Source organism: Pseudophryne corroboree, chromosome 11, assembly GCF_028390025.1.
Source record: "Pseudophryne corroboree isolate aPseCor3 chromosome 11, aPseCor3.hap2, whole genome shotgun sequence".
Classification (NCBI taxonomy): domain Eukaryota; kingdom Metazoa; phylum Chordata; class Amphibia; order Anura; family Myobatrachidae; genus Pseudophryne; species Pseudophryne corroboree.
Window position 1 is genome coordinate 126,957,140 of NC_086454.1, and position 17,309 is coordinate 126,974,448.

The window sequence follows — 17,309 nt, forward strand, 5'->3', positions numbered from 1 at the left end:
CCGACTTGCAATCTGCGTGAAGCCTTCCTGATGAAGTCCCCACTCTCCCAGGTGGAGGTCGTGCCTGCTGAGGAAGTCTGCTTCCCAGTTGTCCACTCCCGGAATGAATACTGCTGACAGTGCGCTTACATGATTCTCCGCCCAGCGAAGAATTCTGGTGGCTTCCACCATCACCACCCTGCTCCGTGTGCCGCCTTGGCGGTTTACATGAGCCACTACGGTGATGTTGTCTGACTGAATCAGAACCGTTTGGTCGCGAAGCAGGGACTCCGTTTGACGTAGGGCGTTGTATATGGCCCTTAGTTCCAGGATGTTGATGTGAAGGCAAGTCTCCTGACTTGACCACAGCCCTTGGAAATTTCTTCCCTGTGTGACTGCCCCCCACCCTCGGAGGCTTGCATCCGTGGTCACCAGGACCCAGTCCTGAATGCCGAATCTGCGACCTTCGAGAAGGTGAGCACTCTGCAGCCACCACAGGAGAGACACCCTGGCCCTGGGGGATAGGGTGATCAGCCGATGCATCTGAAGATGTGATCCGGACCACTTGTCCAACAGATCCCATTGAAAGGTCCTCGCATGGAACCTGCCGAAGGGAATGGCCTCGTATGATGCCACCATCTTTCCCAGGACTCGCGTGCAGTGATGCACCGACACCTGTTTTGGTTTTAATAGGTCTCTGACCAGTGTCATAAGCTCCTGAGCCTTCTCCATCGGGAGATAAACCCTCTTCTGGTCTGTGTCCAGAATCATGCCCAGGAAAGGCAGACGAGTCGTAGGAATCAACTGCGACTTTGGAATATTTAGAATCCAGCCGTGCTGTTGTAACACTTCCCGAGAGTGTGCTACGCTGATCAGCAACTGCTCTCTGGACCTCGGCTTTATGAGGAGATCGTCCAAGTATGGGATAATTGTGACCCCTTGCTTTCGCAGGAGCACCATCATTTCCACCATTACCTTGGTAAATATTCTCGGGGCCGTGGAGAGACCAAACGGCAACGTCTGGAATTGGTAATGACAATCCTGTACCACAAATCTGAGGTACGCCTGATGAGGTGGATAATTGGGGACATGAAGGTATGCATCCTTTATGTCCAGAGACACCATAAAATCCCCCCCTTCCAGGCTTGCGATGACCGCTCTGAGCGATTCCATCTTGAACTTGAACCTTTTCAGGTATATGTTCAGGGATTTTAAATTCAATATGGGTCTGACCGAACCGTCCGGTTTCGATACCACAAACATTGTCGAATAATAACCCTTTCCTTGTTGAAGGAGGGGAACCTTGACCACCACCTGCTGAAGATACAATTTGTGAATTGCAGCTAACACTATTTCCCTCTCTAAAGGGGAACCTGGCAGGGCCGATTTGAGGTATCGGTGAGGGGGCATCTCTTCGAATTCCAGCTTGTATCCCTGAGACACAATCTCTATTGCCCAGGGATCCACCTGGGAGTGAACCCACTTGTGGCTGAAATTTCGGAGACGCGCCCCCACCGGGCCTAGCTCCGCCTGTGGAGCCCCAGCGTCATGCGGTGGATTTAGTGGAAGCCGGGGAGGACTTCTGTTCCTGGGAACTAGCTGTGTTGTGCAGCTTCCTTCCTCTGCCCCTGCCTCTGGCAAGAAAGGACGCACCTCGGACTTTCTTGCCTTTTTGTGATCGAAAGAACTGCATTTGGTAATACGGTGCTTTCTTAGGTTGTGAGGGAACATATGGCAAAAAATTTCACTTTCCAGCAGTAGCTGTGGAGACCAGGTCCGAGAGACCCTCCCCAAACAATTCCTCACCCTTGTAAGGTAAAACCTCCATGTGCCTTTTTGAGTCGGCATCACCTGTCCATTGCCGAGTCCACAGGACCCTTCTGGCAGAAATCGACATTGCATTTATTCTAGAGCCCAGTAGGCTAATGTCTCTTTGAGCATCTCTCATATATAGGACAGCGTCTTTTATATGCCCCAGGGTCATTAATATAGTATCCTTGTCTAAGGTATCAAGTTCCTCAGATAAGGTATCCGTCCATGCTGCTACAGCACTACACACCCAGGCCGACGCAATTGCCGGCCTTAGTAAGGTACCTGAATGTGTATAAATGGACTTCAGGGTACCCTCTTGCTTTCTATCAGCAGCATCTTTTAGGGTGGCCGTATCCTGTGACGGCAGGGCTACCCTCTTGGATAAGCGTGTTAAAGCTTTGTCCACCCTAGGGGAGGATTCCCAGCGTAACCTGTCCGTTGGCAGGAAAGGATACGCCATAAGCATCCATTTGGAAATCTGCAGTTTTTTATCTGGAGATTCCCAAGCCTTTTCACATAACTCATTTAGCTCATGTGAAGGGGAAAAGGTCACCACCTGCCTTTTTTCCCCATACATATGAACCCTCTTGTCAGGGACTGGGGTTTCCTCTGTGATGTGCAACACATCCTTCATTGCTATAATCATATAACGGATGGCTTTAGCCAATTTAGGCTGTAACTTTGCATCATCGCAATCGACGCTGGAGTCAGAATCCATGTCGGTATCTGTGTCAACAATTTGGGATAGTGGGCGCTTCTGAGACCCTGACGGCCTCTGCGACATAGGATCAGGCATGTGCTGAGACCCCGACTGTCCTGAGGTTTCAGCTTTATCCAACCTTTTATGCAAGGAATTAACATTATCATTTAAAACCTTCCACATATCCATCCAATCAGGTGTCGGCGCCGTCGGCGGAGACACCACATTCATTTGCTCCCGCTCTGCTTCCACATAGCCTTCCTCATCAAACATGTCGACACAAGCGTACCGACACACCACACACACAGGGGATGTTCTTTTTGAAGACAGTTCCCCCATAAGGCCCTTTGGAGAGACAGAGAGAGAGTATGCCAGCACACACCCCAGCGCTATATGTCCCAGGAATCACACAGTAACTTAGTGTTAACCCAGTAGCTGCTGTATATTATGTTTTTGCGCCTAATTTATGTGCCCCCCCTCTCTTTTTACCCTCTTCTACCGTGAATCTGCAGGGGAGAGCCTGTGGAGCTTCCTCTCAGCGGAGCTGTGGAGAAAAAATGGCGCTGGTGAGTGCTGAGGAAGAAGCCCCGCCCCCCTCAGCGGCGGGCTTCTGTCCCGCGTTTCTGTACAATATTATGGCGGAGGTTCATACATATATACAGTGCCCAACTGTATATATGTCCAACTTTTGCCAAGAGGTCCTAATTGCTGCCCAGGGTGCCCCCCCTGCGCCCTGCACCCTACAGTGACCGGAGTATGTGGGTGTAGTGTGGGAGCAATGGCGCACAGGCACAGCTGCAGTGCTGTGTGCTACCTCAGTGAAGACTGGAGTCTTCTGCCGCCGATTTTGAAGTCTTCTTGCTTCTTTCACCCGGCTTCTGTCTTTCGGCTCTGCGAGGGGGACGGCGGCGCGGCTCTGGGATCGGACGACAAAGGGTGAGATCTTGTGTACGATCCCTCTGGAGCTAATGGTGTCCAGTAGCCTAAGAAGCAGGACCTATATGCAGAGAGTAGGGCTGCTTCTCTCCCCTCAGTCCCACGATGCAGGGAGTCTGTTGCCAGCAGAGCTCCCTGAAAATAGAAAAAAACCTAACAAAATACTTTCTTATAGCAAGCTCAGGAGAGCTCACTAAACAGCACCCAGCTCGTCCGGGCACAGATTCAAACTGAGGTCTGGAGGAGGGACATAGAGGGAGGAGCCAGAGCACACCAGAATCGAAAATTCTTTCTTAAAGTGCCCATGTCTCCTGCGGAGCCCGTCTATTCCCCATGGTCCTTACGGAGTCCCCAGCATCCACTAGGACGTTAGAGAAATACAGGTTGAGTATCCCTTATCCAAAATTCAAAATCACACAATTTTGGTTCCCTTACTGAGATAATGATACACATATTATATAGATATATAATATAATATATATGTATATCTATATATACACATAATATATATATATATATCATTATCTCAGTAGAGGACCCAAAAAATAAGATTTTACTCACCGGTAAATCTATTTCTCGTAGTCCGTAGTGGATGCTGGGAACTCCGAAAGGACCATGGGGAATAGCGGCTCCGCAGGAGACTGGGCACAACTAAAGAAAGCTTTTAGGTCACCTGGTGTGCACTGGCTCCTCCCACTATGACCCTCCTCCAAGCCTCAGTTAGGACACTGTGCCCGGACGAGCTGACATAATAAGGAAGGATTTTGAATCCCGGGTAAGACTCCTACCAGCCACACCAATCACACCGTATAACTCGTGATACTATACCCAGTTTAACAGTATGAAAACAACTGAGCCTCTCAACAGATGGCTCAACAATAACCCTTTAGTTAACAATAACTATGTACAAGTATTGCAGACAATCCGCACTTGGGATGGGCGCCCAGCATCCACTACGGACTACGAGAAATAGATTTACCGGTGAGTAAAATCTTATTTTCTCTGACGTCCTAGTGGATGCTGGGAACTCCGAAAGGACCATGGGGATTATACCAAAGCTCCCAAACGGGCGGGAGAGTGCGGATGACTCTGCAGCACCGAATGAGAGAACTCAAGGTCCTCCTCAGCCAGGGTATCAAATTTGTAGAATTTTGCAAACGTGTTTGCCCCTGACAAAGTAGCAGCTCGGCAAAGTTGTAAAGCCGAGACCCCTCGGGCAGCCGCCCAAGATGAGCCCACCTTCCTTGTGGAATGGGCTTTTACTGATTTAGGATGCGGCAGTCCAGCCGCAGAATGCGCCAGCTGAATTGTGCTACAAATCCAGCGAGCAATAGTCTGCTTAGAAGCAGGAGCACCCAGTTTGTTGGGTGCATACAGGATAAATAGCGAGTCAGTTTTCCTGACTCTAGCCGTCCTGGAAACATAAATTTTCACAAACGTCTGAACTTCAGGTAGTGTAGCTAGTTCTTTCTGGAAGAAAATCGACAGAGCCGAGATCTGTACCTTAATGGAGCCTAATTTCAGGCCCATAGTCACTCCTGCTTGTAGGAAATGCAGAAATCAACCTAGTTGAAATTCCTCTGTTGGGGCCTTTTTGGCCTCACACCAAGCAACATATTTCCGCCATATGCGGTGATAATGCTTTGCAGTTACATCTTTCCTGGCTTTAATCAGCGTAGGAATGACTTCCTCCGGAATGCCCTTTTCCTTCAGGATCCGGCGTTCAACCGCTATGCCGTCAAACGCAGCCGCGGTAAGTCTTGGAACAGACAGGGCCCCTGCTGCAGCAGGTCCTGTCTGAGCGGCAGAGGCCATGGGTCCTCTGAGATCATCTCTTGAAGTTCCGGGTACCACGCTAGTCTTGGCCAATCCGGAACCACGAGTATTGTTCTTACTCCTCGTTTTCTTATTATTCTCAGTACCCTTGGTATGAGAGGCAGAGGAGGGAACACATAAATTGACTGGTACACCCACGGTGTCACTAGAGCGTCCACAGCTATCGCCTGAGGGTCCCTTGACCTGGCGCAATATCTCTCTAGTTTTTTGTTTAGGTGGGACGCCATCATGTCCACCTGTGGTCGTTCCCATCGATTTACAATCAGCGTGAAGACTTCTGGATGAAGTCCCCACTCTCCCGGGTGGAGGTCGTGCCTGCTGAGAAAATCTGCTTCCCAGTTGTCCACTCCCGGAATGAACACTGATGACAGTGCTAGTACGTGATTTTCCGCCCATCGGAGAATCCTTGTGGCTTCTGCCATTGCCATCCTGCTTCTTGTGCCGCCCTGTCGATTTACATGGGCGACTGCCGTGATGTTGTCTGACTGGATCAGTACCGGCTGGTGTAGAAGCAGGGATTTTTCCTGACTTAGGGCATTGTAAATGGCCCTTAGTTCCAGAATATTTATGTGTAGGGAAGTCTCCTGACTCGACCATAGTCCTTGGAAGTTTCTTCCCTGTGTGACTGCCCCCCAGCCTCGAAGGCTGGCATCCGTGGTCACCAGGACCCAGTCCTGTATGCCGAATCTGCGGTCCTCTAGAAGATGAGCACTCTGCAGCCACCACAGCAGAGACACCCTGGTTCTTGGAGACAGGGTTATTAGGCGATGCATCTGAAGATGCGATCCGGACCATTGGTCCAACAGGTCCCACTGAAAGATTCTGGCATGGAACCTGCCGAAAGGAATTGCTTCGTAAGAAGCCACCATCTTTCCCAGGACCCGCGTGCAGTGATGCACCGATACCTGTTTTGGTTTCAGGAGGTCTCTGACTAGAGATGACAGCTCCTTGGCTTTCTCCTCCGGGAGAAACACTTTTTTCTGGACTGTATCCAGAATCATACCCAGGAACAGTAGACGTGTCGTCGGAACCAGCTGTGATTTTGGAATATTCAGAATCCAACCGTGCTGGTGTAGCACCTCCTGAGATAGTGCTACTCCCACCAATAACTGGACCTCGCCTTTATTAGGAGATCGTCCAAGTACGGGATAATTAAAACTCCCTTTCTTCGAAGGAGTATCATCATTTCCGCCATTACCTTGGTAAACACCCTCGGTGCCGTGGAGAGTCCAAACGGCAGCGTCTGGAATTGGTAATGGCAATCCTGTACCACAAATCTGAGGTACTCCTGGTGAGGATAGTAAATGGGGACATGCAGGTAAGCATCCTTGATGTCCAGGGATACCATGTAATCCCCCTCGTCCAGGCTTGCAATAACCGCCCTGAGCGATTCCATCTTGAACTTGAATTTTTTTATGTATGTGTTCAAGGATTTCAAATTTAAAATGGGTCTCACCGAACCGTCCGGTTTCGGTACCACAAACAGTGTGGAATAGTAACCCCGTCCTTGTTGAAGTAGGGGCACCTTGATTATCACCTGCTGGGAATACAGCTTGTGAATTGCCGCTAGCACAGCCTCCCTGTCTGAAGGAGTAATCGGCAAGGCAGATTTTAGGAACCGGTGGGGTGGAGACGCCTCGAATTCCAGTTTGTACCCTTGAGATACTATTTGCAGGATCCAGGGATCCACCTGTGAGCGAGCCCACTGATCGCTGAAATTTTTGAGGCGGCCCCCCACCGTACCTGGCTCCGCCTGTGGAGCCCCACCGTCATGCGGCGGACTTGGAAGAAGCGGGGGAGGACTTTTGCTCCTGGGAACCTGCTGTTTGTTGCAGCCTTTTTCCCCTACCTCTGCCTCTGGACAGAAAGGACCCGCCTTTTCCACGCCTGTTTTTCTGAGTCCGAAAGGACTGTACCTGATAAAACGGCGCCTTTTTAGGCTGTGAGGGAACATGGGGTAAAAATGCTGACTTCCCAACAGTTGCTGTGGAAACTAGGTCCGAGAGACCATCCCCAAATAACTCCTCACCCTTATAAGGCAAAACTTCCATGTGCCTTTTTGAATCTGCATCCCCTGTCCACTGGCGAGTCCATAAGCCTCTCCTAGCAGAAATGGACAATGCACTTATTTTAGATGCCAGCCGGCAGATCTCCCTCTGTGCATCTCTCATGTATAAGACTGAGTCTTTTATATGCTCTATGGTTAGCAGAATAGTGTCCCTGTCTAGGGTGTCAATATTTTCTGACAGGGAATCTGACCACGCAGCGGCAGCACTGCACATCCATGCTGACGCAATAGCTGGTCTAAGTATAATGCCTGAGTGTGTATATACAGACTTCAGGATCGCCTCCTGCTTTCTATCAGCAGGTTCCTTGAGGGCGGCCGTATCCGGAGACGGTAGTGCCACCTTTTTAGACAAACGTGTGAGCGCTTTATCCACCCTAGGGGGTGTCTCCCAACGTGACCTATCCTCTGGCGGGAAAGGGAACGCCATTAGTAACTTCTTAGAGATTACCAATCTTTTATCAGGGAAAGCCCACGCTTCTTCACACACTTCATTTAATTCTTCTGATGGGGGAAAAACTACGGGTAGTTTTTTCTCCCCAACATAATACCCTTTTTAGTGGTACCTGGGTTTATATCAGAAATTTGTAACACCTCTTTCATTGCTTCAATCATGCAACGAATGGCCTTAGTGGACATTAGACTAGACTCATCGTCGTCGACACTGGTGTCAGTATCTGTGTCGACATCCGCGTCTGCCATCTGAGGTAGCGGGCGTTTTAGAGCCCCCGATGGCCTTTGAGACGCCTAGACAGGCACAAGCTGAGAAGCCGGCTGTCCCGCATTTGGCATGTCGTCAAATTTTTTGTGTAAGGAGTCGACACGTGCACGCAATTCCTTCCATAAGTCCATCCACTCAGGTGTCTGCCCCGCAGGGGGTGACATCCCTTCTATAGGCATCTGCTCCGCCTCCACATCATTATCCTCATCAAACATGTCGACACAGCCGTACCGACACACCGCACACACACAGGGAATGCTCTAACAGAGGACAGGACCCACAAAAGCCCTTTGGGGAGACAGAGTGAGAGTATGCCAGCACACACCAGAGCGCTATATAATGCAGGGACTAACTGAATTATGTCCCCTATAGCTGCTGTTATATATACTGCGCCTAAATTTAGTGCCCCCCCTCTCTTTTTTACCCTTTTCTGTAGTGTAGACTGCAGGGGAGAGCCAGGGAGCTTCCTTCCAGCGGAGCTGTGAGGGAGAAATGGCGCCAGTGTGCTGAAGGAGATAGCTCCGCCCATTTTTCGCGGACTATTCTCCCGCTTTTTTATGGATTCTGGCAGGGGTAATTATCACATATATATAGCATCTGGGGCTATATATTGTGGTATTTTTGCCAGCCAAGGTGTTTTTATTGCTGCTCAGGGCGCCCCCCCCTAGCGCCCTGCACCCTCAGTGACCGGAGTGTGAAGTGTGTATGAGGAACAATGGCGCACAGCTGCAGTGCTGTGCGCTACCTTGGTGAAGACTGATGTCTTCTGCCGCCGATTTCCGGACCTCTTCTTGCTTCTGGCTCTGTAAGGGGGACGGCGGCGCGGCTCCGGGACCGAACACCAAGGCCAGTTCCATGCGGTCGATCCCTCTGGAGCTAATGGTGTCCAGTAGCCTAAGAAGCCCAAGCTAGCTGCAAGCAGGTAGGTTCGCTTCTTCTCCCCTTAGTCCCTCGCTGCAGTGAGCCTGTTGCCAGCAGGTCTCACTGTAAAATAAAAAACCTAATTATATACTTTCTTTTTAGAAGCTCAGGAGAGCCCCTAGTGTGCATCCAACCTCGGCCGGGCACAAAATCTAACTGGGGCTTGGAGGAGGGTCATAGTGGGAGGAGCCAGTGCACACCAGGTGACCTAAAAGCTTTCTTTAGTTGTGCCCAGTCTCCTGCAGAGCCGCTATTCCCCATGGTCCTTTCGGAGTTCCCAGCATCCACTAGGACGTCAGAGAAATGTGGGATTTTGAATTTTGGATAAGGGATACTGAACCGTATTACATTAAGTAGATCGCGTTTATATGTCATCCTTAGGGTCAGTTGTGTGGTAAGGGACAAGATTTGGTTTCTGTTTGGCCACATATTTTATGACTGGCAGCCACCAGCACTGGTTTTGTCTATTATATTGACCATGAATAATTTGAATTGGTCCTGGACCACCAACCCAGGGCACCCCTGCAAGTGTCCCGAGGCACCCCAGGAAGCCACGGCACACAGTTTGGGAACCTCTGCCTTAAGTATAGGCCCCTACTACTGCATTACCTCTTGGGTCCTTCATGTCCGACACTGCCTGTAATGCTGCTAAACATAGAGCACAATGTGTGTGCATGCTTAAGAAATCACTATTTATAGTGTACCTGTTCAGGTAACAAAGGTTATACAACTGACAGGTTTGATCTTAGCATCTAATCATGATTCTGGAGGGGAAAGGAGACTTTGGGACTGATTCCGAGTCACACTGAAGAATTTTGTACATATTCAATAGCGGGTCGTTTCCACATGTGTCCCCTCCCATTCCGACCATTCATTTCCTCCCTTTCTTATGGGTGAAAATGGACCGTTTTCGACCATGGCGGGGTCGAAAACACATGGATGAGCAGAGATTTCACTCAACCATGTGTTTTTCGACTTGTCAGAATTTCCGGCAGGGCGGAAAAACTACACTTCAATTGAATAGTGGGGTATCGGAAAGTTCTGATTATAGGGGAAATTCAATTAAGGTCGAAAGTTCCGGCAGGGCGGAAAAACTCAATTGAATAGTGAGGTATCGGAAAGATCTGATTATCAGCGGAAAGTGCCGTCTTTCCGCCCTGTCGGAACTTCCGACTGTAACTGAATTTCCCCTATAGACTACATAGGAGGCCATACACGGATTGAAAAACTGCAACTGACATTAGACTTGTGCAAGTTTCGATAGTACGTCTAAAGACCCAGAAATTGTTATTACAGCATGTACAGATGCTGAAGCTTGGTGTCACGATCCTTGCGCATTAAAACATATGGATGTACACCTTGGACAGACTATATAGCGGAATTTGCATGAAGTCGCACGTGAGCGACCACTAATAGACACAGCTGCAGCCGCTTCTGTGTCCACCTCTCAATCAGGTCCTTTGGCTTTTGGGGAATGTGAGAAAGACCCTTAAGATGGGTACATATCTATACAATTATCGGCCTGTTCTCCCAATATCGGGGAATGTGTTGTCCTTTGTATAGGTGTGTATGCTATGCTGATGCTGGAGCTTTAGCCAATAAATGGCTTGTAACGTTCCTGCAAAGGGCCCGACTTGGATGTTGCGTAGTTTGCTGCACATGTAGCCCCTCCCACACCGCTGCCTCCGCCTCATAGGAAGCCAGGGGTCATTACACAGTGTCTGGCTGATCAGGAGCGTTAACTGGGAAGTGCACAGGTGTGTATACACCTTTTTAGGCAGATTCAATTAGTCACAGGTCCTACCACACAGATGCGGCTCACAGGCATAAAGGCCCTCATTCCGACTTGATCATACGTAGTAACTTTTTGCTGCTTGTGCGATCAACTTGACGCCGCCTATGAGGGAGTGTATTTTAGCATAGCAGGGCTGCGACTGCTTGTGCAGCCCTGCTATGCTAAAAAGTTTCCAGCAAAACAAGACCAGGGTAAGAGTTACTTACCCTGTGCGACGGATCCAGCGATGAAGGTCCCGGGATTGACGTCAGACATCCGCCCTCCAAAAGCCTGGTTCCATCTGCTTTCGCCTCACCACACCTTGAAAACGGTCAGTTGATGCCCCGGAACGCCTCCCACCTGTCAGTCTTCATGCGATCGCCGCTGCGATCACTTTCTGCGCTGGCGGTGCCGCTGCCCAGCAACGACGCGCGTGCGCCTTGCGGGCACAGCGCAGACGCAGTCCCGACTCGTTCGCACTGCAGCGAAGAACCGCTGCGTGCGAACGGTTCGGAATGACCCCCATAGCCCAGAGCTATTCAATTACCTATTAATTTCTAAGTGTGCTATGCCCTAGACTAAAGTGTGTTAACCCATAGCTCCTGGGTTAAGCACCCGGAGCTACAGAATTACCCTGCACGTTAGGCCCCAGAGGCTGCGAGGAAACATTCGTGTTAAGAGCAGCTACCGCTGTTAGGGGTACATGTACTAAGCAGTGATAAAAGTGGAGAAGTGAGCCAGTGGAGAAGTTGCCCATGGCAACCAATCAGCTGCTCTGTATGATTTTATTGTATGCAAATTATAAATGTTACGTCAATGCTGATTGGTTGCCATGGGCCACTTCTCCCCTTTTATTACTGCTTAGTACATGTACGTTTTAGTCACTAGAACATCCCACAACACCTCAACACAGCATCAGGATGGCTTGAAACTGACAAACTGCTTTTATGCGTGCAGCAACCGCTAACGTGGAATGGATTAGGTCTTTATTTTAATCACCAGCTGCCAACGGTCCTCCACCACCACCACCACACTTTGGGGCCCATTTATCACTGAGTACATATTGATTGCAATCAGGAAAGGATCTTCCCGCCCAGGATCGCAATGCAACATGCGATCCTATTGGGTGAATGTATCACCCAGCACTAGCAAGGACTGGGGCTCCGAAAGGAGCCCGTTCCTGCGATGTGCTGTTTGGGCTGCCAGGGTGTCCTGCACATGCGCGGTCACACATAACTTTGGTGCACTGAGGCCATTTCCGGCAGAGGGTTCCGGGGAACTTAATTCCGCGATCCGTAGCCCATAGCTGCAGGGAACAATATCGTGGGGTGCTTCGCAATCCCGATAATTGATAAATCGGGCAGAATCACAATGCCCCCTAGAAATATATGGAAGATGCGTCCGAGGATGGAAAATACCCACTGCGATCCCTCCTTTATACATTCCAGGGATACATAGTATTTGCAGCTAACCCACGAAAACGGGTGTTATTGGGGACATACAGTAGTGCAAATATTATTTGATAAATGGGCCCCAATTGCATACCTCCCAACATGACCCTCTCCAGGAGGGACACAATGCTCAGCTTCTGGACTTGTCTCTTAATTTATGATTGCCGGCACCTGTTTTGAACGGGTTCACTACGGCTGGCCGGCGGTCGGGCTCCCGGCGACCAGCATCCCGGCGCCGGGAGCCCGACCGCCGGCTTACCGACAGCTTGGCGAGCGCAAATGAGCCCCTTGCGGGCTCGCTACGCTCGCCACGCTACGGGCACGGTGGCGCGCTACGCGCGCCACACTATTTTATTCTCCCTCTATGGGGGTCGTGGACCCCCACGAGGGAAAATAAGTGTCGGTATGCCGGCTGTCGGGCTCCCGGCGCCGGTATACTGAGCGCCGGGAGCCCGACCGCCGGCAAACAGAAGACCACCCGTTTTGAACAGGTTAATGGATAAGAAAGGTGTTTCTGCACAGGTGATGGTAATCACAAATTAAGAGGGGAGTACAGGAGCAGAGCATTGTGTCCCTCCTGGAGAGGGTCATGTTAGGAGGTATGCAATTGTAAAGTGCAGCATTATGTTATTGCACTGTAGGTGACCAGACAAAATCAGCAGTTTGCTTTGCTGATGCCATGCTGAAAACAAAAAACCATTTGTGTCTGCTATGAAACGAGATAAATGCACTTTCAGTTTACACCCACACACTTCGTTATTGCAATCAGCATCATATACTGCCATGTACAACTTGCCCATATGATACATATTTATTCCTACATTTTAGAGAGCTCCAGTAGCAACCTTTAGATGTAATTTAACCCTTTATGTAAATGTTTAATGAGATAAAACATAAAAGCTCAGCTCCTGACCGCTCTGATTGCTGCACAACGCTTACCCTGTCTGGTAACCTACACAGTATAGTGACCACAGCGTCATATTTTATATATATATATATATATATATATATATATATATATATATATATATATATATATATATATATATAATCTCTACAGTCACGCACTTTCTAACACACGGATTCGTTATTCACACACGTTGCGGAATTTACAGCGTTCAGCACCATAATAATAGAGATCACTTCATATCGGACCCATCCCCCTGACAGTGTGCCCGCTCTGCCACCACCGGGCGCAGCCTCCGTGCTCCATCCCCCAGCACGCAGCTTACCTGGGCTCACTAATAACAAGGCTGCGAGCAGTGTTCCGGGGCCCAGCGTGAGCCACCAGGCCGGCTTGCTGCATTACCAGGCCCTGCTGCTAAGGGTTACAGTGTCACAGCAACGGGCAAATAATAAGCTCTCATTAGCATAACTAAATATCCCTACCCTTAGGTAACTGGAGCCTGCCCCTGTCTGATCGCCTGGTGGCTGAGGAAGGGGAGGGGGTAATTACCTCTCCTAAAGCAATGCAGGCATTTACATTACAATTACATTTTTTTTTTAAAAACAGCTGCAGAGTTAATGGCGTCCATATATTTGCATTAAATAGCAATGATGTAATGCTTTTGGCTGCAAAATAAAATGTTTCTATTTTTTTATGGCAAGACGTTTTCACTTTATATGGGGTCTATTACAAAGGTATTTTAGTAAGTATGACCATGTCCAAGTGTTCAGGTTTACTGTTGGGCCAAATTTAGGGGTCAGGCCGCCTCTAGGCATAAGGTTATTGATCTCCACCAATCGTGTCACTGCCCCTTTATGCTGGGGTCAGTCCCAATCTCCCCAGACCGCTAAAGCAGCCACAACCTCATTCCCCACACCTCACGTACCACAATGGGGGGAAAAAACTCCTGTCCTGCTGTGTCGCCCCCAGCAAATGGCACCCCTAGGCATGTGTCTCACAGGCCTAGTGGGAAATCTACCACTGTTTACTGTATGTTCTGAGGTTGTAATGAATATATAAATTATATCTTTTGCTTACGCTGTTCTTGACTTTACCATTGTCAGCAGAAAGTAAATTTTCCCTTGATATATATTGTGACTGGGGAATTGTCTTCAAGTGTTGGTAACTATGCTATCCGTATCTCAAAAATGTCCCAATTTAAGATGAACAATTTCTGTCTTACAGGCGAGCAGTGTTCCGGGGCCCAGTGTGAGCCGCCAGGCCGGCTTGCTGCATTACTGCCACTGTCTCAACTCATAGAACGGTTACATACCTCCCAACTGTCCTGATTTTTGCGGGACAGTCACTTTTTTTTAGGGGGGGGGGGGGGTCGTGTGCAGTCTCCACCTGGGCCCTCTCTGGGCACTAGGGTTACTAGGAGACGCATGTGCACTGTCAAAGTCAGAAAAATATCTCTATGCACACTACCATATTTGCACCTCACACAGGTCCGTGCTGCGCATGCGTACGCTCTCCCGTACGTGCGCATACTCACAGTCGCGGGCACCCGCAGGCGCACGGTATGCGTATTTACGGTAGAGTTTATGTGATCGTAGCGTGCGACTCAATCGTTACACATTTCCACTATATAATGTATTTTGTAGATCATGGTCCCTTTGATAGATTCTGAAAGTTTGGTTAATATAGAATGTTCGTGAACAGAGAAATCCCTCTTTGTTTGATACGAAGGGTCAGACAGGAGTAATACAGTGGTGTTTAGTACCCATCGGAAGAGTATTTAATTAGCAATATTCCGGTGTTGGTTTGAAGCGGATTAATCGCTTGTGCGAATAGTTATGGACATAAGAAGTTTATGAACATTTACTGTATTTGCACTTACTTATCCATGCGGCGGGAAACCCAGTTTCCCTCCCACCTGAGCTGTTGGAAATAGTCACGGCCCACCTGTATGAATCAACCTATGACCTTTTGTTATAGTGCGAGGAGGAATTCCTGTGTCCAATGAACAATGAGATTGTAGGGACCATTGAATTGCATTGTGTGTGGGGCATAAATAGACAGGCCGATCACATCCAGCTCTCACTCTTCAACGGTTATCATTGCTGAAAATCGGGAGCTGGATGTCCAGAGGCGCATGCGATCGTTTCCCCTTGTGCGTAAGTTTTTCTCCGCAACTATATTGATCTTGTTATTGTGGGCCAATTTCTCTCTCTCTCTTCTCCTCTTTCTCTCTTATTTTCTCTTAAATAGTAATTGTATTATATTTCCTGTGTAGTTATCTGGTTAGGTAGTCTATGTTATATTGTAGTGTATGATTTGTATTTGTATTAATTCTTTTGCAAGTATATCATTCATAATATATATATATATTAGGCGTTGGACCCTAAGCCCAGATATCTGTGTATTTCTTATAGTGTTAAGTATTCTCAGAGCGTCGGTGACGCTCAAACAGCTTTTGAGTTAATAAGGTTACACTGTGTTGCATCTACACCCTATCTCTACACTAAGGTTTTACAGCATATTACATTGTTTATGGTTTAGATTTAAAGGTTTAACATTGTGAGCGTCAGCGCCGCTGGTGATCTCCTCGTGGTCCCGAGCGTCCGCTACGCTATAGCGAATCATTACGTTAGTCAGCAGCCAATAGCGTGCCTGCCTGTGATCTCTTGGCCGTGAGCGAACGTGACGCTTGAGCGTCTCGACTACGGCTAAGCGATTGTTACGCAACGAGCGTACCCTTACGGTACTTCATACGTAAATAGCGTACAGTGTTCTTAGACCTCATAAAGGGTTTTATATACGATAAATATTCAGCTTTATCAATTGGCGGCTCGCCCGTCCTTCACATATCTGCACTAGGTAATTTCAGCAGACATTATCCAGCAGCAAAGGGCGGGAGATCATATTCCTCGTAGTGCTGTTTGGATAAGCGTCTGCTTCGCTTAGTAAAGGGTGCTGAAGGAACCCGGGACCGGAGGTAAGAACAAAACGATAGTGTCCTTTTAAAACTGTTTATTTCTGTCTTGCGTACACACGCACGCATATCTGCATTTCTTTTCATTCGTGTATTTTCATATATCACTCTCCTGTTTGCCATTGTATAATTGATAAACGTACTAAGAGAGAGTTGTCGCTATTTCATAGTTAAAGTGTAAAAGTAAAGGGATAAAGTGTAAAGCGCACACGCAACTCTACCTAAAGGTATAAAGAGAGATTGGTGTGGTGCTTGGTAGATGATCGAGGATCATCTACATTGATAAAACGTGTTAGTTGTGTTACGGTGGACATTGGCTTTGTGTACACGTGTCTCTAACAAAGGGCTGAGACTCGCGTACGCAAAGGCCGACGCACGCAGCGTAAATTACGCAACGGAGCGTCTGGGTACGCCCACGTAACTCAAGCCACACGATAGTGTTGATTTTTTAAGTAGCGCAACAGGCGATAAGTAGCGCAACAGGCGATAAATAACGCAACAGGCGATAAATAGCGAAAATTTATTTTAACATTCAAAATTTAAATTAATAGATCCTTCTCCTAATTTGTAACACATCTGGTCTAAAGAGAAATTTCTGCGCAGAAATAGAAATAGAAACAAAAGTGTACATGTGGTGAGTGAGTGTTTTTACATACAATTTTGAGGTTGAACCAAAAGAAATCATCGAGTTCTCATGAGGTACATACGTGTAAGTGACATGCACGGTGGCTAGGGAGGCATCCTTGGTTAAACATAAAATTTGAGCATTAGAGTATAGCAGACCAGGAGGTCATACTGTAACAGACCAGGAGGTCATAGCAGACCAGCAGGTTCAGGTACAGCAGACAAGGAAGTCCGCTATACAGTCCACAGGCACAACACCTAAAAGGGTTGGTGCAACACCCATATAGGCCATACAAGCTCTTGCTGAAGGAATTCGCAGCCGCAATTTTCGATTCCACTGGTCGCTCCGTACATAAGATTAGTTGCTTATGTGCTGAACGATTGTACCGCACGTAATTGTGTGCATTAGTAAACCTGACCGGTACTATTTGTGTACGAAGGTCATAAACGCTATTTGTACATTCTGACGTGATTTGTGTAATTTTTTATTTTTACAAAGGGAAGTTCGCTGGTCACTCAGGAATTGTCCAACAACCTCACCTTTACTGGAAAGAGTAAGTGTTCTGCGGATATCCCTCGCATGTTCCAGTAAACAAAGGTTAAATAGGT

At 48.3% G+C, this 17,309-nt stretch overlaps 1 protein-coding gene across 3 annotated transcripts in view; it reads right to left on the reverse strand.

Moving 5' to 3' along the window:
• LRRC56 (leucine rich repeat containing 56) overlaps positions 1-13,614 on the reverse strand; it is an 81,310-nt gene extending 67,696 nt beyond the window's left edge. For all 3 annotated transcript variants that reach the window (XM_063944800.1, XM_063944801.1, XM_063944799.1), the window contains exon 1: positions 13,428-13,614. The gene's annotated coding sequence lies outside the window, so the exon portion shown is untranslated. The remainder of the gene's footprint in view (positions 1-13,427) is intronic.
• Positions 13,615-17,309: the final 3,695 nt, after the last annotated feature.